A 26,219-nucleotide genomic window follows, 5' to 3' on the forward strand; every position below is an offset into this window, starting at 1 on the left:
AACAATTTAGGCAATTAGAAATAAAAAAATTCGCTGCTGCCCTTTGAGAAAGTGGCTTTATTCAAAGGAGTAGATGTATTAATGAATAGTGAAGAGATAAGGGCAGTACTTTTTCTGGAGGTTTAGCATTAAAAGGAATGAGGGGCATGGGATGATAGTTTGAATGAATTGTCAGTTTAAAGGAAAGAATTTTCAAGAATAGGGAAGATGTAGAAGTATTTTGTAGCTAGTGAGATAGGACACAAAAAAATAGAGACTGAAGAACAGAGCAAAGGGGTGTTCAATGGGGCAACATCCTAAAAGATATGAGGGCACATTATTGAAGACTCCATTGGTGGAGACTGTGTTTTTGACAAGGAGAAAGACTACTTTATCCTCTGAAACTGTAGCAAAGGAAGAAAGAACAGGGTATACTGGACTCTGCCCAGTTCTTTGCACTACATTTTAGGAAAAACATCCTTTTTGGATTAAGCTAGGATTACAAAATCCTATAAAATGCAAAGGAAAAGACTTTATGGGGAAAAGACTTCTGATTAGGAGGGTAAATTGGTACAGGAAGTTGTAAATGAATGAGACTGAAGGGATTCATACTCTCAAAAGCAGGATTGGGTATGTGGTAATATCTATCTCCCAGGGGCAGCCCCAAAAGAAAACTCCCTGTTTTCTCCATCAGCCACTTTCTCTATCATCATTTGAGACTGGAAAGGAAGGAGGGTAGGGTCTCTTCTTTCCTCTGAAGCTTTGAATCCACACCTCTGCTTCTTTATTTTTTCCAATTTCCCTTCATCACTAGTAAATCATCAGCCTCACTGGGAAGTCATTCAGCATAAAGAGGGCAAGAAACTCCATTTAAGGGCACAAACTATATGCAGATGAACAAAGCCATCACTTAAGGAAGGCAAGACCTGGGGAAAATGTTTCTTATGAATTTGAGTTAAATGTATATCAAGAGGGACTAAAAGGGAAAGTAATCTAAAATACAAGAAGTTTCAGGCTGTGTGTGGAAGAAGATGGATGCCATCATTGCCAGGCAGTGAGATTCTGTCTTCCCCCAACCATTCACCCTAGTGATGGGATCCTAGTAACTTAAGGCCTTGTTTTTGCTTTTTCTTTTTGAAATACCTGACTGAAACATTTTCTTCCTCAGTGAATAATTCCTAGTATCTACAATATGGTCCCAACAATAGCCTCAACTCCCCAAAGGGCAGAAACCAGGATAGATACCTTGATTTGCCCTCTGCTACAGCAAACTCCTTGTTGTCATGGATAATATGTGTACGTGGTACAATTCCACCCTTAGTCAGACTAGGACTTTATTTGGTGAGTTCCCTTTTTAGTTCAAGCTTACTTCTATTTCCAGTCCAACTACAATTCTCTAGGGACAAAAAAAATGTGCTATGTCCTAATCAATCCCCAAAGTCTAATCTTCAAGCTCAAGTCTGCAAGGCAGTATACTGACACCTGGAGCAGGTACATTTTCTCTAGTCTTCCTCTTTTTAATCTGGACCTTTCTCAAACTTCAAACTTCTCCATCTACCTTTTGCTAACTCAATCCTTGATTCTGTTGACTCAGTGATCCCTTCTCCTTTTTTTTCCTTGTAACCCATAATTCTTTGCTCTCCCTGCCTGGACTAAATTTAACCTCTTTGCCTTATTGTAGTGACTTCTCCTAGTCATGACTACTTCCTTTCTGTGGAAGAGGGCATATAGAAGATGATTATCTCCATAAAAACATTACAATTACATGTGTAACTAGGGGAAAGATTCTCCTTGTTCTATAATGTGGAAAGGTAAGAATGAGGGACACATACTTGGAAAAAGCAACTTGACATTCTCCCCACTCATACCCTCCTCTCCAAAAAGAAAGAAAAAAGCCACGCAAGAAAGGAGCCTCAGGTAAGGGTATTTCCTCAGGAAGGAAATTATATTTGAATGACTCACTCAGCAAAGCACAACGGCACACATGCAAAGATAAATGTTGAATAAGGATTTTTCAGATGTCCTGTTCTAACTTCGACCAATCATCCCATCTCCTCCTTTCCCTTGGAAGTGGCTATACTGTTTATGTCCACTGTTTCACTATTCATCTACTTATTAAATTAATTTTTTCAATTAATAATGATTTTTTTCTCTCCTGCCTCAGGGATAATAAAAATAATTTTGTAACAAATATGCATAGTTATGTAAAGCAAATTCCCATATTAGTCATGTTCAAAAATGTGTAGCTTATTCTGCATATTTAGTCCATCTTCTCTCCTTTGAAAGCACTGGGTAGCCTTTTAGAATCATAGTAAAGATGGATGGAGGGCATTATGGTCCATCAGCTTATATATATATATATATATATATATATATATATATATATATATATATATATATATATATATATATATATATATGTTTTCAGAGTTTTGAAGGTTTATAACTGAGAAATCATAAATCAAAAAACTGTTTAGGGGTGGTATTATTGTTATAAGAATTATTTGTTTCAACTGTGCATACCCTTTGATCCAGCAGTGTTACTACTGGGTTTATATCCCAAAGAGAACTTAAAGGAGGGAAAGGAACCCCACATGTGCAAAAATGTTTGTGGCAGCCCTTTGTAGTGTCCAGAAACTGGAAACTGAGTGGCTGCCCATCAGTTGGAGAATGGCTGAGCAAATTGTGGGATATGAATGTTATGGAATATTATTGTTCTATAAGAAATGACCAGCAGGATGATTTCAGAAAGGCTTGGAGAGACTTACACGAACTGATGCTAAGTGAAATGAGCAGGACCAGGAGATCATTATATACTTCAACAACAATACTATATGATGATCAATTCTGATGGACATAGCTCTGTTCAACAATGAGAGGATCCAAATCAGTTCCAATTGATCTGTAATGAATAGAACCAGCTAACACCCAGAGAAAGAACACTGGGAAATGAATATAAACTGCTTGCATTTTTGTTTTTCTTCCCGGGTTATTTATACCTTCTGAATTCAATTCTCCCTGTGCAACAAGAAAACTGTTCGGTTCTGCACACATATATTGTAACTAGGATATACTGCAACCCATTCAACATGTAAAGGACTGCTTGCCATCTGAGGGAAGGGGTGGAGGGAGGGAGGGGAAAAATCGGAACAGAAGTGAATGCAAGGGATAATGTGTAAAAAATTACCCTGGCATGCATTCTATCAATAAAAAGTTATTAAAAAAAAGAATAGAACCAGCTACATCCAGAGAAAGAACACTGGAAAATGAGTATGGACCTCAATATAACATTTCTACTCTTTCAGTTATTGTTTGCTTGCATTTTTGTTTTTTTCTTCTCAGGTTATTTTTACCTTCTTTTTAAATATGATCTTTCCTGTGCAACAAAATAACTGTATAAATATGTATACATATATTGTATTTAACATATACTTTAACATGTTTAACATGTATGGAACTACCTGCCATCTAGGGGAGGGGGGGAAGGAGGGGAAAAGTTGGAACAGAAGTTTTTGCAAGGATCAATGTTGAAAAATTACCCATGCATACGTTTTGTATATAAAAACTATAATAAAAAATAAAATTAAAAATTAAAAAACAAACAAAAGAATTATTGGTTTTATCATAACTCATAGCAATGTAGACTTTTTTAGTTTAATATTATTAGATAAAATGGGGTCACTTATAAAGAGGCTCTAAATTGAAACATTCAAATTATAGGAGTGGTAAGGAGATGATCAGATAAAACTAAAAGCAGAAAACTTGTGGAGGAAGGAGGAATCAGGAACTTAAGATGTAAGAGGTCAAAGGAGCTTTTGTCAAAAGCCAGTTCATAAGACATTAGATGTAAAAGCAGATTTTATAACTGTTTTTCTGGAACAAAGAGGAGGTGATTCGCTGGAGAACTGCAGTGTTGTCTCTCTATTGTCACCTAGTCCCTGAGAAACAAAATCTTGCAGAGATTTGCCAATGTTGCCCTTCATCAGCCTCTAGTTTGAGAGGTAGGGAAAGACAAGTTTTACATCTGCATTGCTGGTAGCTGTGCTGATTGGAGAAGAGGTATAGCTTTGCTGAAAGCTGATTGGATAAAGTAGAATAACAGTCCTATGTGAAAAGCTGACTGGGAAAAGACTGCATAGTCCTCTCATTAACTTGAAAAGAAACCACTCAAAACTTTAGAGCACATCTATAGGGTTTGGCAATTCTCTTGATTAAAGGACATGAAAAAACACAACTTTGTCAAAGGTGGCTGGCTGTATACTTAAAAAAAAGAAAGAGAGCTTCAGTGCTGTGAGAGTAGCAGAGAAATTGCTTGGCAAGCAACTGACTCCTGTTCAAATTGTTCTCTTAAGATACTGAGAATATTTTAGCTCCATTATCCAGATTGTGAACTGTCTTAGACACCTAGTTTTCGCTACTCATGTGGCTTCTTGCTGAGTTTCTATAAGTGTGTGCCCACTCACCCTATAAACATTCTGTGCATTGATAGGAGAGTATGACTTAGATTTTAAAATGAAAATATTCTGAGCATTTCTATTTTTGCTTTCTGTTGAGTAAATTATGTGGTTATTCTTTCATTTTCCCTCTCATTTAATACATATTTTATGTTTAAGAGTCAGTGAAGATTGATATTATGTAAATTGGAGGCACAGTGACCAGGACTCAGAAATTATAGTGATATGTAGTGAGGGTGTGCTTCTACACACACCAGAGTTATTCCTAGGAAACTTAGAATTGGAGTTGGAGCAGTCATACCCATCAGAAGGGTGTGTCCTACTCACATGACTAATAGCAGCCCTCTGGTTTATAAATTATGAGTAAGGTAAGCATAAATCAGTTTCTCAAAGTTTCTCATCAACTTGGGGTGAACTGATAAAATAGATGTAAACCTATAAAAGTGAGTAACAGGCCCTAAACCTGTGATGTTTCATCAAGAGAAAAGACAGGCAACCCATGAGTTCTTGCCAACTAAAAGCATCATTATTTAACTCCCTTTCAGCTGTAACTGACAGGGCAATTGAACCCCTTATCAGGTCATCTAGATCAACTTTAGAAATAAATATCAAATATTTATCCTTAATTCAGGGCTTCTTAATATTTTTTTGGTATGTCCTGGCCTTAATTAGCAGTTTGGTGACGCGTATGGATCCCTTATAAAAAGAATGTTTTAATATGCATAAAATAAAATGCACAGGATTATAAAGGAAACCAATAAGAGTAAAATATAGTTATTTATCTATCAACCCGCCTATTCATCTATCCATCCTACTATTTATTTATCCATTTATTTGTCTATCTCACTATCTATCTAAAAAAATTCATGGACCCCAATTAGGAATTCCTGTCCAGGGTACCCCATTATGTCAGATGAATTTAAGAGAAGAATTGTGATCTAAGCAGTTAGAAGTTGATCTCCACAGAACCAGCATCAAGAAGTGAAGGGGAAGCTAGGAATAAATGTCTCTGAAGGCTCTAAAAACAGTAAAATGACCTCATCATGACTTCCTTATGGGTCCATCCCATCTGAACTCATAGAACCTCACCCAGAAGTGATGGAGAAGTCTGAGAATATGGAATCATTCTTCCATACTTTTGAACAAGTTGAGCCTCCTACCTATGATACATTTCCTTCTCACTGCCATCTCCTAGAATACCTAGCCTCCTTCAAAGATTGGTTTATGTACCATCTTCTACTGGAAGGCTTTCTTAATTCCCTTAGTTTGTATTCTCCCCTTTTCCCTCAGATTTTAATGTATTTGTTTACATATTATATGGTCCTAGCAGAATGTAAGCTCAAATCTAAATCTTATGAGTCTATAATTCTGGAGGAAAGAAACTGTGTTTTACAAACAATAAGCTTAATAAATGCTTCTTGGATTGTGCTGTATTGAATTGATTTAGATTTGAAGTCAAGAAGCCTAGCTTTTGAACCCTTCCTCAGATCCTTATTAGTATCAAAATGCTTACTATCTTCTAGCCACAATTTTTTCATTTGTAAAATAGGACTAGCACTATCATAATAAAATTATTATGAAGAGATTTGCAAATCTTTGGGTACTGTACAAATGTGAGTTATCATTACTGCATGAGATCTTAAGTCCCAATCCCTATTCTAAAGCTGCAGTATATTTTCACAAAGAAGGCAGTACAAATGAGCTGTAGGGAAGTTATTGTGGTGCTACAAAGTTTCCATCAGAGCATCAGCTTTTCTGCTGTGTTTTTCTGCCTTATGTTAGCATCTAAAAGCTGGAGGAAGCACTTACTTGCCTTTGTTAAAGGTATTCTTCTATAATATTATACAATATTCTTATAATTGACAACTGACCCTGGAGCGGGGGAGGGAGGGAAGGAGGCAGAAAGAGTAGAGGAATAGGGACAGAGAAGAGAAAAAAGGGCAGAGAAAGGAGAAAGAGAAGAACTAATTAGAGGGAGGGAGGGAAGGAGAGAATGGATGAGAGAAAATGAAAGAGAGGAGGAAAGAGGAAGAAGGTGAGGAGGAAAGGAGGACTTGAGAGGAGGGAAGGAGAGAGAAAGAGAAAGAAGAAGGGGAGGATGGATAGAGAGAAAGAAAATATGGGGCACCACAATGAATCCCCAAGTTCATGATACTTTGTGAATTCACATATACAAATTCTCATCCATGTATTAACTTTTACTAGTCAGCTGGAGGACAGCGTTAATCCAAATAAGAGCATTTAGTTGAATGATACAGCAGAAAAATAATAGCAAATTCCCCAAAACAAACAAATCTAGGATACTCTCTCCCATACATACATACACCATCTCTGGGAGGAGCGGACACATGTATGGAATACATTGTTGTTGTTATTGTTCATTGTTTGTCCTTCGTTCTCAAAGAGGACCATGACATAAGGGAGGGGATGCTGTGACATGCAAGTGAATTGGATTTAAGTGAGGGAGGGCTGGGCAAGGTCCCCTGCCTCACTTTCCCCTCCAGAGCCACCACCTAGGTCCAATGGCCAGAGAGAGAGAAAGCAGGAGGACTGGAGATGGCCCTGGATGCAATGGGGGACCTTGACCTTTTTAAGAAAAGGTCTTCAATAGGTCTCAGTCTGACTGAAACAGCACCCACTGGATGATTAAGGCTAGATAGCCACTAAGGTAAAGACTCTCCTCTTTCATCAAGTCCAAAAAAACCCTAATAAATGAATGAATCTAGAAAGGGAAGAATCTCAGGGTTTCTGGTCAGAGCAGAGATGATTGTTACCATATTCAATCTGAGTCAATCAGGACTCAAACAATGACCTAATGGGGCTTGGCGTGGGGACCTGTTGACTAATCAATGAGAACCAGATTGGTTTGGGTCTAAGGCATGGAACACATAGAAAGAGGCTCACACATATATGGAAGGCACATATGTAAGATGTGTGGGGCTAGGGCACATTTGTATTGGAAAAATGTGACCAGGATTCATGTGTGAAGGATTGTTCAGGTATATAGCCCTAGAGGATCAAGAGTGCCCCCTTCAGTAAAACCCTTATAGAGTATGGAGATAACTGAAAATTAAAGTAATAGGGTAAGATCACTCACTCACCCCTCCCTCACAACTTGTGGTCATTGAGATTAGCCCTACTGAGTCATATACCAATCCCCATAGAATAATTCTAGTATTTGGGCAATTGTACTGACAAGCCCTGACAGATAATGTACTATCTGTACCAGTTCAAATCCTATGTAATTTTTCCAAAGGAAAAGTGAGTAGCCCAGGAGGACAGGTAGACCCAGAATCTAAGATTCTTCCTGGTTCAGGCAGTTTCTTTTTTATGGCTCCAGATGAAAAGGGAATTTCCCCTCCTAAAATTACCCAACAGAGATTTTTTGGAATTTGCCCATCTGGTCATTGGTGAAGATCACTGATGTGTTCTTCTAATCCCGGGCTCACTTTCAGACAATCAAAAAGTCTTTTGGGTGAAAAAATTAGATTTGTCATGTTGAAATAGCCCAGGTAATAAAAGTCTAGATAGCCGCAATGAGTGAAATTTTAGAATTTATTTTGTACCGAGCTCGGGAAGGAGTTTTGATCGAATTCCGTGCCCCGTAGAACTAGAGACAGCCTTATAAGCATTTCTGTTCGGCTTGTTACAATTTGACATTAAACAGTGACTCGATTTTCAACAGGAAAATGGGGGTTTTACAGGATGAAAGGAGAATCCACCAGGGCAGAGGGTTTGTTTTTGTTTTTTTAATAATAACTTTTTATTGACAGAACCCATGCCAGGGTAATTTTTTTACAACATTATCCCTTGCACTCACTTCTGTTCCGGTTTTTTCCCTCCCTCCCTCACCCCCTCCCCTAGATGGCAAGCAGTCTTATACATGTTAAATATGTTGCAGTATATCCTAGATACAATATATGTTTGCAGAACTGAACTGTTCTCTTGTTGCACAGGGAGAATTGGATTCAGAAGGTATAAATAATCCGGGAAGGAAAACAAAAATGCAAATAGTTCACATTCGTTTCCCAGTGTTCTTTCTTTGGGTGTAGCTGCTTCTGTCCATCATTTATCAATTGAAACAGAGTTAGGTCTCTTTGTTAAAGAAATCCACTTCCATCAGAACACATCCTCATACAATATCGTTGTTGAAGTGTATAATGATCTCCTGGTTCTGCTCATTTCATTCAGCATCAGTTCATGTAAGTCTCTCCAAGCCTCTCTGTATTCATCCTGCTGGTCATTTCTTACAGAACAATAATATTCCATAACATTCATATACCACAATTTACCCAGCCATTCTCCAATTGATGGGCATCCATTCAATTTCCAGTTTCTAGCCACTACAAACAGGGCTGCCACAAACATTTTGGCACGTACAGGTCCCTTTCCCTTTTTTACTATCTCTTTGGGATATAAGCCCAATAGAAACACTGCTGGATCAAAGGGGATGCACAGTTTGATAATTTTTTGGGTATAATTCCAGATTGCTCTCCAGAATGGTTGGATTCGTTCACAACTCCACCAACAATGTATCAGTGTCCCTGTTTTCCCGCATCCCCTCCAACATTCATCATTATTTTTTCCTGTCATCTTAGCCAATCTGACAGATGTGTAGTGGTATCTCAGAGTTGTCAATTTGCATTTCTCTGATCAATAATGATTTGGAACACTCTTTCATATGAGTGGTAATAGTTTCAATTTCATCATCTGAAAATTGTCTGTTCAAATCCTTTGACCATTTATCAATTGGAGAATGGCTTGATTTCTTATAAATTTGAGTCAATTCTCTATATATTTTGGAAATGAGGCCTTTATCAGAACCTTTGACTGTGAAGACGTTTTCCCAGTTTGTTGCTTCCCTTCTAATCTTGTTTGCATTAGTTTTGTTTGTACAAAGGCTTTTTAATTTGATATAATCAAAATTTTCTATTTTGTGATCAGTAATGGTCTCTAGTTCATCTTTGGTCACAAATTTCTTTCTCCTCCACAAGTCTGAGAGATAAACTATCCTATGTTCCTCTAATTTATTTATAATCTCGTTCTTTATGCCTAGATCATGGACCCATTTTGATCTTATCTTGGTATACGGTGTTAAATGTGGGTCCATGCCTAATTTCTGCCATACTAATTTCCAGTTATCCCAGCAGTTTTTATCAAATAATGAATTCTTATCCTAAAAGTTAGGATCTTTGGGTCTGTCAAACACGAGATTGCTATAGGGCAGAGGTTTTGACATAGATAGGGATCAGGGTTAGGCAACCACCCTCATGGAACAGATATCCTTAGGAGAGTTGTTGATCTGGCACTTTGAAGTGCAAAAACAAGTCCCCTAATCTGATTGAGTAAACATTTCTCTGCTAGTCCGAGGCCTTTGAAGTACAGTAAAAGAAGGGGGCCAGTCCTTTGTCCATTTCAATGTTAATATACTGATTAAATACCTTCGAGTGATAATTCACTCCTGAGTTGGTAAAAAGATAGAAAGAACTGTTACATTGAATTTATCCCATTATTATTACATCTAAATAATGTAATTCCAAGCACAGGTTACCTCTTTCCCACCAGTTTCACAGAAGGTTGCCCCTTTAAAGTTATTCAAAGTATCACAAGCCTGAGGTCCATTTAGCTGCCTCTGGCCAGGACCACCTTAGTCTACCATTTTCATCCCAGACTGAGTAGAACTGACTCTTTTTAAAGGCTATACTGACTGATTCATTAGTCATATAACTCAGAACCCCCCACCTTCTGGCAGGAGGGAAATTTTTCCTCTTGGGGCCATTGTGACACATATCTTCTCTTTCCCTGTCATTTCAGGCTGAGCTCAGCCTGCCAGCTACCGTGGCCCTGGGGCTGTCAGTGAAGCTAGGAAACATCCCTTCTCTAACATCAGCCAGGTCTGAAGATGAGCTCCGTCTCCAGTGGAGGCTTGTCAGAGATCCAGAGCTGACTCCCCAGAGCATCCCAGGAGTAACACAGATCCCGTCTTGTGTCAAACCCTGGCTTCCTTTCATGCATGCTGAGGAGCATTCTGTCTCTCTGCTCTCCTTCAATCCCTCTGAAGTGTGCTGTTAACATTCAGATCCTTCTCCCTCTCCCGCTCTGAATTAAAAGAGCAGCTTCCTGCACAAACAAGAGGAAAATACGAGATTACTGAAGCTCATTAAGGCTTTAAGCTCAATCAAGCTCATGAGAAGAGCCATGAATTTGGTTCCGTCCTACTCCTAGGTAGGGGAGGGGACTTGGAGGGGGCAAGATAATTAAAAACTTTCAATTCATCTCTGAGTTCAAAGCACTCTGTAAATTTAAATACATTCATCATCCTGAGACAACACTGACTTGCAGAGCTGCAACCCATAAGGGAGTCCCACATTCTAATCTCAGCTCCCTAGATTGAGTTTCAGGTTCCCTAGCTGAAAGTGAACAGGAGAATAATATCTCCCAAATTGGGATGTAATAATAAATGAGCTGAGAGATTCAAACTCACTTATCAATTCTCTCTTTCATTCCCACAGAGACTATTCCAGAAACGCTTTCCTCTCTCCTCTCATTCCCTAACTACACCCTATTTCCTAACATTTTCAGCAGAAAACCTGGACTCCTAAAAGACTGAGATCATTTAATGTGAACTTTGTCAGATCCCCTCCTCCATTCATCAAATATTCTCTGCACTCTCTCCCTGGTATCAGAATCCACTCGTCATTAAGAACCTACCTATATGTCAGGCATTGTGTTAGGTGCTTGGAATACAAAGAAAAAAAAGAAAAAGAAATATTCTCTGATCTCAAAGAGCTCACAGTCTTTTAGAATAATCAATATATAAGTATATCTATCTTTGTATACACATATATAAAATCCTTCTTTGCTAATGACTTCTTACCTTCCCCTTCAAATTATCGTGTAGGTATGTGTATACATACATATGTGTGTGTCTATATCTAGATATGTACATATTTACTATATCTTACAAGCATATATTTATTTGTTTGTTATATCTATCCTAATATACACACACACATATATATATATATATGTATATATTTATATGTTCTGATTTACTCCTCTGCAGCTGGTGACTTCCTGTTCTCCCTTTTAAAATTAATTTGTATTATATACATATATTTATATTATATACATGTTCTATGTGTACATACAAGTATATATATATATGTATACATATATAGTAATCTGAAGTTATTTAAATTTTTTTTTCCTTCATTCTTGAAGAGGACCATGACATCAAGGAAGTGATTCTACGATATGAAAGTAAATTGAATTTCAGTGAGGGAGGGCTGGGCAAGGTCACCTGCCTCACTTTCCCCTCCAGAGCCATCTGGGTTCAGAAGCCAGATATAGATCAGGATGACTGAAGATGGCCCTGGATGCAGTGGGAGACCCTCGCCTTTTAAAGCTAAGTCCTTCCCAGGTCTCAGTTTGACCAAGGCCACGCCAATTCAGTGATTGAGGCCAGGTAAGATTTGAGGCAAAAGATGGTTTCTTTTACCTAATCCAAAAAAGAAAAAAAAATAAATGAATCCGGGAGGGGAAGTTCCTCAGGGTTTCTGTTCAAAACAGAAATGATTGCTATTTGTATTCAGGAGGAAGGCACCAACTGAGGGGGTGGAGTGGAGAATCAGAAGAAAATGCCCAATGATTACAGCAATGTATGTGGAAAAGATTCCTGAAAGCTAAATTCTGAGTAGCTGAAAAGCCAATGAATATACTAGAATACAGACACTGAATTTTATCTCCCTTTTCATAGAATAAAGATGGTGGGGACCCCAGCAGGGCAGAATACCACACACATTTTTAGATCCAGTCATCACACTAGGTGTTTTGACTGTTTTCTTTGCCACGAAAGAGTATTCAGTCTGGGCTAAAGGTGTTTTTTTGTTTTCCCCAGAAAGAACTGTAGTATAAAGACAAAAGTCATCAATAAAATATATTCATTTAAAAAATTCCCTCTGGAAGATTCTCAGAAGTGATCAACTAGCTTTTGCCTCAAGAAAGAAAATAAGCATTTATTAAATACCTACTATGTACTAATCACTTTACAAATATTATCTCATTTGAACATCACAACCACCCTAGGAGATAGGTGCTATTATAATTTCCATTTATAGTTGAGGAATCTAAGGACCTAAGGAAATGTGAACCAGAGTCATGCAGAATAAATATCAGAGGTCAGATTTGAACTCCAGGCCCAGCACTTTATCCACCTAACCACGAATCTGACTCAAGACTACTTTCTAGAGGGAACCCGCCAACTCCTAAGGAAATTCATTCCACTTTTGAAAAGCAATAATTTCTAGGAAATTTTTTTTCGTATCAAAATTAATCCAAGTCTCTTCTCATCTGTACATTGTTTCTCAATGACTTCATCAGCTCCCATGTATTCTCATTCCTGTTTATCCTATCCTTTATTATCACTGCTGAAGTGATTTTTCCTGTCTAAATCTCATTAGCTCTGATTCAAAAAAAGTATTTTCTGGCTCTCCATTGCCTAGTGAGCCAGTTTTAAATTTCTTGCCAATCATTTCAAGCTCTTCACAATATGGTGTCACCCAGTTGCTACAGTTTTATCTCAAATTACTTGTCTCCACTCATTCTACATTCCAGCCTACTCTCTGCCATCCATAATAACTTTCACTCATGCTTCTATTTGCCTTTATTTTCCCCCTATTTTTGGAATGTGTTCTCTCTCTCTTTCCTTTCCAGATGAATTCCTATTCACTTTCTAAAAGCCTAAACCAAATGTCAAATTCTCTCATTATTCCTCTCAGGTCAGTAATGAATTTCTCCCTCAGATTTCTCATAACACTTTATTTTACACTTTTCTAATGCAATTGTCATGTAATATTATGCATTACGGTCACCTATATATCCTTTGATATTTATGTCTTAAACTATAATCAGTTCTTGGCCTTTTTACTAAAATGTAATTTTTTTATGCTCAATGGCCCTAGAAGATATTTTTGAGGTCAAGGTCTGTATATCCTTCCTTCATAAAATATATTTACAGACATGTATCCAGAGCTATCTCCAATCATCCTGATCCATGTCTTGCCTCTGGACCTATCTGATGTCATGAGTCTCTTCAAGGACCTTGTACTTTTCCTAGAAACTAAAATAAAAGTAGCCACTTAATAAATGTATGAGAAAGAAAGCTGGAAGTAAGGATGAAAGGAAATAATGAAGGAAGGAAAGGAGAGAGGGAAGAAGGAAAAAAGGAAGAAAGGAAAGAATGGAGGGAGGAAGGAAGGGAAAGTAGAAAGAGAGGAAAGAAGAAAGGGAGACATGAGGGGAGGGAGGAAGAGAAGTGATATGAAATAGAAAGTATTATTAATGTAACTTGGATTCCACTTGATCTGGAGTCACTTGCAACCTCAATTTTACTGAAGTGTTTTTAGTAGTCATGATTATGCAAATGACTCAGGATCCTTTAATGAACTCTCTATCAAAATACTGGGCAGTTATAACAAATTAAATATCAAAGCATTTAATTAAGACAGAACATCAAAGTGAATAATAAGGAAAAAACAAGTTTTAAAATCAGTTTTAGTTCCCACATACACAAAGGGATACGATTTCTCTCAATTCTCATCATGATGGGGAAAGGAAATGCATGTTCCTAGGTGAGGTCCGATTACATTGAGATTAGCACATCTTTTACTTCTCCCTTTCCTGGCAGGCAGATGTATCTCATTGCTTCTTGGCTCCAAGTATTGCAGCAATCCTCTTGGGACTGCTGTTTCACACATCATCCACTGAGGCTCTGCCTCAGAATCTCTTATTCTACTTCTGAAGCTTCGATTTGCTGCTCTTTTTATTGGACTGCTACTGCTCCCTGCTTGAGCTGTCACCTGCTCATATTCCTTGGGATATGTCGGGAGGAATAGAGGAGTGCTATTTCTCTTTTGTGAGACTAACCCTGGGTGAACCTGACTCAAAGATTAATCAACAAATTGCAGTCAGTCGGTCAACAAGCATCTATTAAACACTTACTTTGTGCCATACAATACTCCAGGGATATGAAGAAAGGTAAAAATGTGGTAGTCGTGGTATCCTTAAGGAGCTCTCATTCTAATGTGGAGAAAATACCTAGCATTTATGTCTTACTTTAAGATTTATAGATACTTTACAAATATCATCTAATTTTATCCCCTCAGCTACTGCATAAGGTTGATGTTATTTTCCTCTTGATTTTATAGATGACTAAATTTGATCTGAGAGCTTGACATTTGCCCAGAGTTATACAGCTATTAAGCATCTGAGACAAAATTTGAATTCATGTCTTTCTAATTCCAAGTTTCTATCCACTAAGATATCCAAAACCTTTTTCTGATCTTTTGTTAGTCAGAGACACAGCAACATATGACCCACAAAAGATCCCTGAGACTAAAATGCTGTAAAAATAATATTTTATTGATATTCAGATTGTAATAGTTGAACTATAAGAATCCCTCCCACTCTGAAAGTCTATGATGACTATTTCTTTCCAATTAAATTAATTCCATACTGAGAGCCTATTCTAGACTTTATTCAATTTTGTCAACATTTAAGGGGAATGGGTAACTAGAGAGACTGTGATCTTTTTTATATACTGAAATATAGGGAAAATCAGCCTCTTTTGCCAGATACTCCTATATGCCCCTGATCCTCCAAGATCATATATATATATATATATATAGCACATTCCCAGTTAGCCATTTAGGTTCCAAAGTAAATTAACCAGAATGTCAGGAAATCTCAGAGCACAAACTATATACAGGTTTTAGCCTGGTTAATAAGTACATCTTGAAACGACTTAACCCAGACATTTCTTTCTCATAGTTTCTTCTCCATAAGGCTAGTCAGTCCTTATCTTTGAAGAGACATTTATTTCTTCTTTTCTGTCTAAGCTGTAGATCTCATGCTTAACTTCAAGTCAAAACTGTCTTCTCTGTGGCTAACTGAACTGTCTGTTCCTCTGAATAATTTTTCCTAATTACACTTCAGTAAGCCTCTCTTTTCCTCAGACTGCCCTTCCTCCCTCTGTCAAACTTTAGACTCTCTCTTCTTTATTTTTAAAATTTTATTAAATTATATTATATTAAATTAAATACTTTTGAAAGAGAGGATTTCCCTATCTTACCCAAGTTGGACATTCAGGGGCTGCTTATAATCTGATTTCACTGCTAACTGGCAGGATAGCTTTGACCTGCTCTGTTTCCCTACCCAAGACAACTCATTTCTTCCGAGTCAATATAGTTTTCACTTAGAACAGAATGTGAATGCCCTATTGGATCTGCTCATTTCAAATCAGAATTCAGAAATCTACTTGTCTCGTCCTTCTCATCAGCAGGAATCATAGACCTACATGCCAAAGCCCAGCTTCTCTCTTTTTAATCTCTTTTTTTTTCTTTGCTTCATCTCATGCTTATATAACTTCATTCGAATACTGCCCTCCTAGATGCCCAGTGCTCCCTTTCATTTCTTTTTTTAGAATTAACAAAATTAATTTTTAACAATCATTTTAAAATTTTTGAGTTCCACCTTCTCTCCCTTCTCCTGCTCTTCCCCCACCCATTGAAAAGGTATATAATATGATCCTCATTATACATTTTATTAGCTATCTGCTTCTAGAGAAGTATAATCACATAATTTATAGAATGATGGGTATCAAATTAGGAACACCTAAGCTCAAATATCTTATGAGTTATGTGAACTTACAGCTTTTAACCTCTCTAAGACTGTATCTTCATTTGTAAAATGGGGATGAAAAAATTTATCCTCATAGTTCAAGTAAGATAATATACATAAAGAGCTTTGCCCAATATCAAGTGTTATAAAAGCTTATCAATTGTTGTTATGGCTGGGCTCAGGGGAAAAAACAATTTAAAGAAATTGAGCTTATAGAGTTATACAATGAATATAATATCAAATGGCATATGAGGGAGATTCAAATCAAGTACTATTCAAAATTTGAGGAGGTATGAATCATTAGTGTCTGGGGGCCTCAAGCAGGTGATGACTTGTGCGTTGGACCTGGAATGATAAGTAACATTCATTCAGGGGAAGATGATGTGGGGGTAGGACTTTACAACCAAAAGTAACATAAGGAACAAAGGCCCAGGAGATGTAGGGAGACTTTGGAGCAAGTTTGTCTGGAGTAATCCTCCAATCTGGCTGCAGCAGTACTGGAAGGAAGGGTGTAAAAAACCCTAGAAATATAAGGTAGAGCCAGAATGTGGAAGACCTTGAATGACCCACTAGTGGAGTTCAAAAAAAGAACACTGGTTAGTAATTAGGAGTCATTGAATGCTTTTGAACAGAGAATAGGGAGGATCAGATCTGTGAACAAGGAAGGTGAATTCTGGCAAAGGTTTGAAGGATGCCTTAATGGGGAGGAGGCAACAATTGAAATGGCCCATGATAGAGTCTACAAGGCCCTATGCTAACTATGGTCATGGCAGTGAGAATAAAAAGGAACAGAGAGATAGAAAAGCTATTTCAGAGGCAGAATAGACAGGATTTGACAAAATCCAATCATTTCCTTTCTTTACACAAGTTATTGAGATCGCTGGGCCCTTCTCCACAAGACTTATACTTTCTGGCAAAGAAACCTGTTGATCAATCACAACCTATCATGAAATTATAACAACAATCAACTACTATTTATTAAATGTCTACTGTATAGAGATGGCTGTGCTAAATGCTGGAGAAGTTTAAGATACAGCATCTGTCCTGTTGCTTTGTATATATTTGCATGTTTTCTTCCCCTTTAGATTGAAAGCTTCTTGGGGACAGGAACTGTCTTGCCTCTTTCTGTATCTCCAGCACTTAGCGTGGTTCCTGGAATATAGTAGGTGCTTAATAAATGTAAATTGATTGAGAGATGATTGGAGTTGGCAATCTAGAAGAAGATTCACATATATAGACCCCTTTCATTCTTTAGTCCCCAATTTCAAGACACTTTTTGTTTTCCTCCAGAAAAACAGAAGTATACTTAAAATGTAACTATAATTTGGGAAGGGATTATTAAATTTCTTTTTAAAATCACAGAGTGAGTATAGAACCAGAAAAATGATATTCAAGTTCCTTCTCTAAATTTCTATATGACACTAGATAATTCATGTAAACTTTGAATTTCCCAGTTGACTCTCTAAGGTTTTAAGTTACAGAAAGGTACCAGTCTGCATTGGTTGAGTGAATTCCCTTATCTGGAGTCCTCTATATTGATAAAATCACAGGTCCTACATGTATTCATTATATGAATAGATATCACTTTTCTTTTAAGCACACAATCCCATAATTAGAGAATTTTGATTTATGTTTTCCTTTGTGCACCTACTACTCATCAAATTCTGCTGAGCCTTCCAGGTAAACTTATAGTCATTCCTTTCATTTATCATTTTCACTCCTAAAAATCCATATTTTAGGTCCTCACCATCTCATGTCTAAACTAATGAACTTTCTTCACTTTCATTCTTTATTTCCCCAATGTCTTCCCCATTTAATCTGATCCCTACACTATGGACAAATCTCTTTGTTCATGTAATTTCATGGACTCTTTAGGCTGCCATATCAAGCCCTAAGTCTTTGGTCTGGCTTTTAAAAGTGATCATCCACAAACCGGTCCATCTATCCTCCTACCTAGATGTTTCTTAACATAAACCCCACAATCAAATCACACTGGTCTTTTCACAGTTCCCTGAACATGTCATGCCCCCTCTGTATCTATTCTTTTGTTCATGATGCTTCTCCTAAACAGAAATGTCCCCCAACTTCTTTATGTCTCTCCAAACTCTTCCCATTCTATAAGTCCAGCTTCCTCTATGAAGCTTTTATTGACTGTTCCAGGCTAATTGCTCATGGGTAGGCTGAGCCAATGTAATAAAAATAATTCTACCTAAATTACTTTATTATTCCATGCCATACCAATCAAATGATCAAAGAATTATTTTATAAATCTAGAAAAATAATAACAAAATTCATCTGAAAGAACAAAAGGTCAAGAGAATCAAGGGAATCAATGAAAAACATGTGAAGGAAGGTGGCCTAGCAGCACTAAAATTCAAACTACATTACAAAGCAGAAAACAATCTGCTATTGGCTAAGAAATAGAATGATGGAACAAATAAGGTATACCATATAGGAAATGATTATAGTAATCAAATATTTGAAAAACTCAAAGATCTAAAATTTGGGGGCAAAAACTCACTATTTGACAAAAATTTCTGGGAAAACTGGAAAGTAGTTTGGCAGAAACTAATTATAGAGTAACAACTCACACCACATGCCAAGATCAGATCAAAGTGGGTGCATGAGTTAAACACAGAGTGATCTATTTTAAGCAAATTGGGGAAAAATTATCTATCAGACTTGTGGATAATAGATGTGATGACCAAACAAGAGATGGGGATGATCACAGGAAATAAAATGAATAATTTTGATTGCATTAAATTAAAAATGGTTTACATAAACAAAACCAATGTAGCCAAAGATCAAAAGGTTATAAAGGTCTCATTTTTCAAATTTCTAGGAAACTGAGTCAAATTTATAAAAATAAGAGCCACTCCTCAATTGATAAATGGTCAAAATCAATTTTCAGAAGAAGTAATCAAAACTATCAATAGTCATATAAAAATGCTTCATATCACTATGAATTAGAGAAATGCATATTAAAACAATTTGAAGGTACCATATATCTTAACACTTATCAGATTGGCTAACATGACAGAAAAGGATAAATGTTGGAGAGGGTGTGGAAAAACTAGGATATCAATGCACTATTGGTGAAGTTGTGAACTGGTCTATCCATTCTGGAGAATAATTTGAAACCAGGCCCAAAGGGTTATAAAACCCTGCATATCATTTGGTTCAGCAATGCAACTACTAGGTATGTATCCCAAAAATATCAAAGAAAAAGTGAAATAATTTATGCATACAAAAATCTTTATAGCAGCTCTTTTGTGATAGCAAAGAATTAGAAATCAATGAACTATACATCAATTAAGGAATGACTAAACCAGTTGTAGTATATGATTATGATAAAATACTATCATGCTATAAGAAATGATGAGCAGGATACTTTCGAAAACCTTGAAAAGACTTATGAACTAATGCAAAGTGAAATGAGAAGAACAAGGAGACAACTGTATACAGTAACAATATTGTAAAGATGATCAATTATGAAAGATACGGTTTCTCTGACCAATGTTATGATCCAAGACAATTCTAAAGGATTCATAATGAAAAATGCTATCCACCATAGATGAACTCTGAATGCACACTGTAAGTATACATTATAAACTTTCATTATTTTTCTTGTCTTTTCTGCAACATGGCTAATATGGAGGTATGTTTTGCATGATTTCATATGCACACATTAATATATTGCTTGTCTTTTCACGGGAAGCAGTGAGAAAATTCAGAATTCAAAAAAGTTTTTTTAAATCAATGTTAAAAATAAATAAATAACACATATGTATATTTGCTTATTTATTTAAAGAGTCATGTAGCTTTATAGCCAGTTGGAAGAAATCTCAACAACCATCTTGCTAAGTGATTTTTCATTCCACATTATAAATGAGGAAACTGAGGCCCCAGAAAAGTGAAGTCAGTTAGTCAATAACCATTAAGAACCTATGATGTGCCAGATACTGTATTAGTACTGAGAAGTGATTTGCACAATTTCACATTGTAGTTGGTGGTTTAATAATAATAGTTCACACTTATATGAGCCTTAAAAACTTCAGAAATAATGTTTATTCTTCACACAACTGAAAAGGAAGGTGCTATTATTATCCCCATTTTAAATGGAACTGAATTCAGCAAACTGAGGTTGAGTATCTTGCCTAGGATTACACAGCTAGTAAGTATTGAACAAAGGATTTTTAACTCAGGTCTTCTTGACTCAAAAACCAGTACTCTTATCCCAAAGGTCTTATTACTTTACCAAAAAACATTAAGCTCTTCTGTGACAAGCCTAATTGTTACTGAGCTCATTTTTATCCAAATTAGCTTTTGCTCCTCCCTACCTTCAGTGATATCTACCCCTCTTCACTTTAAAAATGAGGAAACTCATAGGTAGGGATGTTTGGAGAATTGCATAAGATCACACAACTAATTAGTGGGATAACTGAACCTAGAACCCAGTTTTTTTGGTTCCTATTCAGTATTTTTTTCAATACAACACACAGCTGTAGAATCTTAATTCTTCCCCTCCCCCCCAAAAAAAAGCAGATCATTTGGCTATCAGATAGAATTCAAGAAAAGTCATAATCTTTTTTTGAAAAATTATTTTAAATCAACTCATAGGATTATAGAATTTTAAGCTGGAAAAGACTTTAGTGATCACATCTGTGTAGACATATATAACCTTGGCATTCTTGAATACGGTACCCAATTATCCATTCTGAATTTCATTAGAACATCAAATGTCACTTTAACAATTACATCTAACCTTAGCAGTCACTTAATTGAGGATACCAGATGGAGCATAGATAATCCAAATATGCACATAATCCAAAAAAGAAATTATTCCTATTGGGTTTTCAATTGCAATATATTTTTGTTTTGGGGTTGGATATGAATGTGTGTGTGTGTATGTGATGACAGATTTGCCATCCTGATTATGCTTTGCTTAGGCTGGTATTAAAATGAGTTTTAATTCCCTTAGCACTCTCCAACAGTGGGAGGTATTTTTTTTTTTTTTTTGGTTCTCAATGTCCCTTTCCTCATCGTATATCTTCCATCCTCTATTTATCAGTGACTTAGTTACCAGAAAGAAAATGATTGTTTTCCCTTCTTCATCTGAATCCCATTATGGTATCAGATCAGGATTCTGCACACTGAGCCAGCCCTAATGACGAACTGTGGGAAGATGATTCTATAAAGGTGAAACAGCACTAAACCTGGAATCAGAATCCAAGCTCTGCTACTCACTACATGTCTAACCTTGAACCAATTATAAAACTTCTCAGGGCTTCAGTGTCCCTATCTGTAAACTGAGGAAACTGGATTAGATGATTTTGAAGGTTTGTTTCAGGTTCAAACCTATAATCCTATGAATTAAATTGGATTCCAGAGTTATCACCTTGTCTTAAAAAATGAAGAAATCACTTTCCTTCTCTGGACTTCAATTTCTTATTTTCCAAAATAGGGAATAATGCTCGTATTGCTTTCCTTACATGGTTGTTGTAAAGAAATGTTTTTTTAATAAATTCTAAAATGCTTTGTAAATATAAGATATTCTTATTACAACACTTGGGACTTAGAGAAATCTGCCTTGCAAGTCCCACATATGATTAATCATTACATAATTAACATTATCACTCTAATAATAGTAGCTACCAGTTAGCAGTAATCATGTGTGTTTCTTAAGAAGGCAGTGGGATGAAGTGTAAGCACAATGACTGAGAATCAAGATTCCAGAGGATGCTTTTAAGTCTTCCACTATGACTCTGGACTTTTCCTTCTCTGGGCTTCATCTGTAAAATGCAGTGAGAAAGTGGACTGTGTGATTTCCAGGTCCTATCAGGCTCTGACAGGCTAGGATTCTGTGATTCTTAAATATCCTGGGGATTCTTTTTGCCTGCCACTGCATTCCTGGCGTGGCTCCCACAAGACCCTTGAAACTAAATTTTCATGATGAGCTGGGTTCTGGTCGTCAATAGTTTTTCCATGTTGTCCTTTGAAGGTCATGAAGGTTTGAGGTTTTCAATTATACTCACACTGGGTGTAAGGATGGGCTGTGTCTGTGAGGCACTGACAAGTATTATTTCCCAGCTGAGGCAGCTCCCTAGGTGCAGTGATGAATGGGTACAGCCTCTCTCTCTCTTTGCCCAGCCCCTACCTGTCAGCTCCTGATAAAGAGCTCGGGGAACATTCTGCTAATATGCATCTGGATAAACAGAATGGAATGGAGGCTCCATTTCAAACAGGCTGCTAGATACTCATCTATACAGAAGAGATAAGGAGAGATGCAGGGGATCCCCAGGAGGGACTAGCATCTGCTAGACATCAGAACAGCTTTTTTTCTCCTCTACTTTATTTCCATGTCCTCAGCCCTGTCCATTCCTGATGGAGGAGGAGCCAAAGGGAAAAAGTGATTTTTTTCCTTTCTGGGTAATTCTTATATTCTCAAATATAAATATATTATAAACATTGCACTCAGAATCAGAAGCCTTGGGCTTTTGTGAGCTCTGCCATTGAGTCGCTGGGATAAATGTAAGAAAATACCAGTACAATAACCCTTGGCCACAGCATCTTAGTTTAGTGTCTGGGGACAGCCACCTCAAGCAACAATACTTCATAGTCCAATTTTCTTTCTTCTAGCAGTAGTTCCTCTTTACAAAGGCCATATGGCCTTTCTTATCCACATGGATAAGAAAGAGTATTGTTTATACAACAGCATAGTTGTTATTGCTGAAGACTTTTCAGCCTTCAACAAATATCACAAAATGGATCTATCTCTCTATATTTAAATATTGATATCTATATATATCTTTATCCAGATCTATACCTATAAAAAGGGTCTATACTAAAATGTTGCATCAGAGAGGAAAGACATGAGATTTATGCAAAAATCACTTTCATTTATATAAAGCTACAAAATAAGTTGCTTCTGTCCCTTGGCTGTAAAATAAGGGTGCTGAGAAAAGGATAGAAGGAAGGTCCAGAAGAAGCACAGACCAATAGGATAGCTTTGAAAGCTACTGCGTGAACTTATATACTTTAAAAGGAAAACAAATTATACATTAGGGAAACATGCAATTTCATATACAATTCTTTTTTTCAATCTACTCTACATGTTAAAATACCTATTTTATTTGATGTTTGTTAAATTCTAAATAAAATTTACAAAATAAAACCAAACCAAACCAGGCCTAGGCTAGAGCCTTAGCTACTTAAATTGTGGTTTGCACTCTTATATGGGGTCTCGTAATTGAATGAGGGGATTGCAAAATTGTGATTTATTATCAGTAAATGTTTGATTTGCATATTTGTTATATATACCTATATACTTAGGCTCACATAAAAATTTCTCAGACAAAAAGAGGTCCCGAATGAAAAAGGTTTAAGAAGCCCTGGTCTAGATTTCAACTTTGATTTGCAAATCCATATGGGAGTCTCATAGCTAAATATAGGTGTTGCAAAATTATTACTTATTATCAATAAATATATTTTATATACCTACATATCTGAAGTCATTCTTATTACAGCATTTGGTGCTTAGAGAGATCTGCAAAATTTCTCAGGGAAAAGAGATCCTAAGTGGAAATCCTAGTGTAGATGGCCAACAACAATAGTAGTAGACATAGAGGTCCTTTCTTGACCATATACCTTATAACATTTTTTACCAGTGACTTGTGCAAGAGCACAAATGACATATTTTTATATTGGCATATGACACAAAACTTGGAGAAATATGCTGAATGATAAAGTTAGGATCCAAAGAATATTTCAACAAATCAGAATATTGGACTTAATCTATGGTGAAATTTCTTAGATGGAAGGGTAGACTTCAAAAACCCAATTTCACAAGTACAAATGGAGGAGGAAGTATCTATAGACAATTCATCTTAAAGGAATCTGAATGTTTTTGAGGACTGCAAGTATGAATCTATGATTTCAATGAGTTAATCAATGGTATTTTTGTTAGTGTATAAATGAAAGAAGTGATCCATAATAGACAGAGAAATGAAACTCTTTTTTCCTTCATGAGCAAAACTTCTTTTCTATTAGACACGCTTTTATTTAAACATCCTATACAATCAGAATTTTTTTTTTAAGATTTAAGATACCTCAAATGTTAACTGGTTCAATTCCTTTGTTGCATAGATGAAGAAAAGGAGAGCTGGACACTTACTAGCTGCATGACCTTGCTATAAGTGCCAGTACAAAAGTTGCCACAGAACCAGAGTCTTTCTTTATCCTACGCTCTGATTCTTAGGACAAAATCTTCTTAGAAAGATGGGGAAATCTACCAGACCAGGTGATTTAAATAAATTAAGAAGCTGCCTTTTCTAGAGTTTTAAAAATAGGATTGACATTCATCTGTCTGATATGTATTCAGTAGTGATCTATGCAGAGGCAGGGGGATTGATTAAATGACCTCTAAAAGGCAGGCTGGATTCTGTTAGGAACTAGAATGATGGCTGTATTTCTAAAAGGGGGAGAGAAATGTCTTCCTCCTCTCTGACTGAAATATTGTGAGTAGCTGACCAAATCTCTGAGTAATCAGAGTTTTTGAGAAAGGATTTTAATCTGATGGGGGAAGAAGGAAACCAAACAGATTAAAACTTAAATCCCTCTTGAGGAAACTGTAGTACTAAAGGCATCAGGCAACATTCAGTCACTGCTGGTTTCTAGTAGGGGAAAGGACCCTCTTGAAAAGGCTTTGTTTGATCTTACTTCTCAGGATCGCTTTTTGCTCTAAAGTGAGTGGCTTACTGTGGATTTAAGAGGGCTGAGAATTGGGAAAGCTGAGTTAGGACTCTGTAGGAGGAGTAGGATGAGGGAACGTAAGTGCTCTTTGGGGGAGCAGGAGGAAAATAGTTCACAAAGAGAAGCAGAGACACTCTTTAATTCACTTTTTTTACTTCTAGACCCAGCCTTGACTGTAAATTCCTTATATTAAGGACTATATTTTCATATTTCTTGACTAAATAAGGGCCTGGGGGGCCAGTTACTCAGACAGCCTTAGGTTACGTTAAGACAACTTTTCAAACTATAGTTCCATGGCAATGCTAGCCCTCAGAGGATGGTAGAACAGTGGACAGTAGTAGAAAAGGACTTCCAGAAAAAATAAAGAGGTCTGTGTAGCTGGAACACCAGTGGCCCTCAAGGTATCCTCTGGATCATTAAGAACATCTCTTTTGTGATTTCCACACTACTTTTGATAATCTGATAATTTTACAGGTACAATGAAAGATACTGTGGTGGGAGGAAACGGGGCTGAGGGTGCTCCCATATAACCAACTTTAAAAGGTAGGAGATCATCTAGTCCAATCTCTTTCTCTTTGATGAGGGAACTGAGATTCCTGGAGGTGATGTCGTTTATTTAAACCCAGTCTTCTGACTCCAAATTCACTACTCTGTTGTCCCACACTTTCTTTCCATTTTGGTGTACTCTAGAACTTGACCTCTGTTTCTTTGCTTCTGGATTTAGCTATGTGGCTAGGGACATGAAAGAAGGAGCAAATTGTCCATTCCAGATCAATCCATTTCCTATCAGAAAATTTCAGAAGCATTTCTAAATTAACTTCTTTTTTAAAGGAGCAATCTGTTACAACACAATGGAGTGTTTAATAATTCGTCCCCAATCCCACAGCTGGTGAGGAATTTTCAATTAGCCAAATTAATGATTATGCAAACAAATAATCATTCAGCATTTTCCACTGCAATTTGGTCAGACATTTGAAAAAGGACCCTGGAAAGCCAAATTGTCTCATCTGTCTTTGTTCTAAGAGGGGATGGATGGGAAAGGCATTCTTGAACCATAGAAGTGCTATCAGCATGTAATTTATATTCAAGCAACAATGACTGAGTTATTTTTCATCTTCTTCCCTACATGATAACAAGAATATATTTCTATTTCAGATAAGGTTGAAAGAAGTGGGGGGAGGGAGCCCCAGGGGAAATTGAGATGGGAGTTGAAGCACCTGGCATTTAGCAATTATGATTAGGGTCTGGATTTTAGGAAAGTGAGGAGGGAAAAAATTAACCATTAGGGATAGGTAATTACTACCTGAAGCAAATGAGATAGCATTATCATACATCTTAGGGCTGCAGCTAGCCCCT

The sequence above is a fragment of the Antechinus flavipes genome, chromosome 4 (assembly GCF_016432865.1).
Source record: "Antechinus flavipes isolate AdamAnt ecotype Samford, QLD, Australia chromosome 4, AdamAnt_v2, whole genome shotgun sequence".
Taxonomy (NCBI): Eukaryota; Metazoa; Chordata; class Mammalia; order Dasyuromorphia; family Dasyuridae; genus Antechinus; species Antechinus flavipes.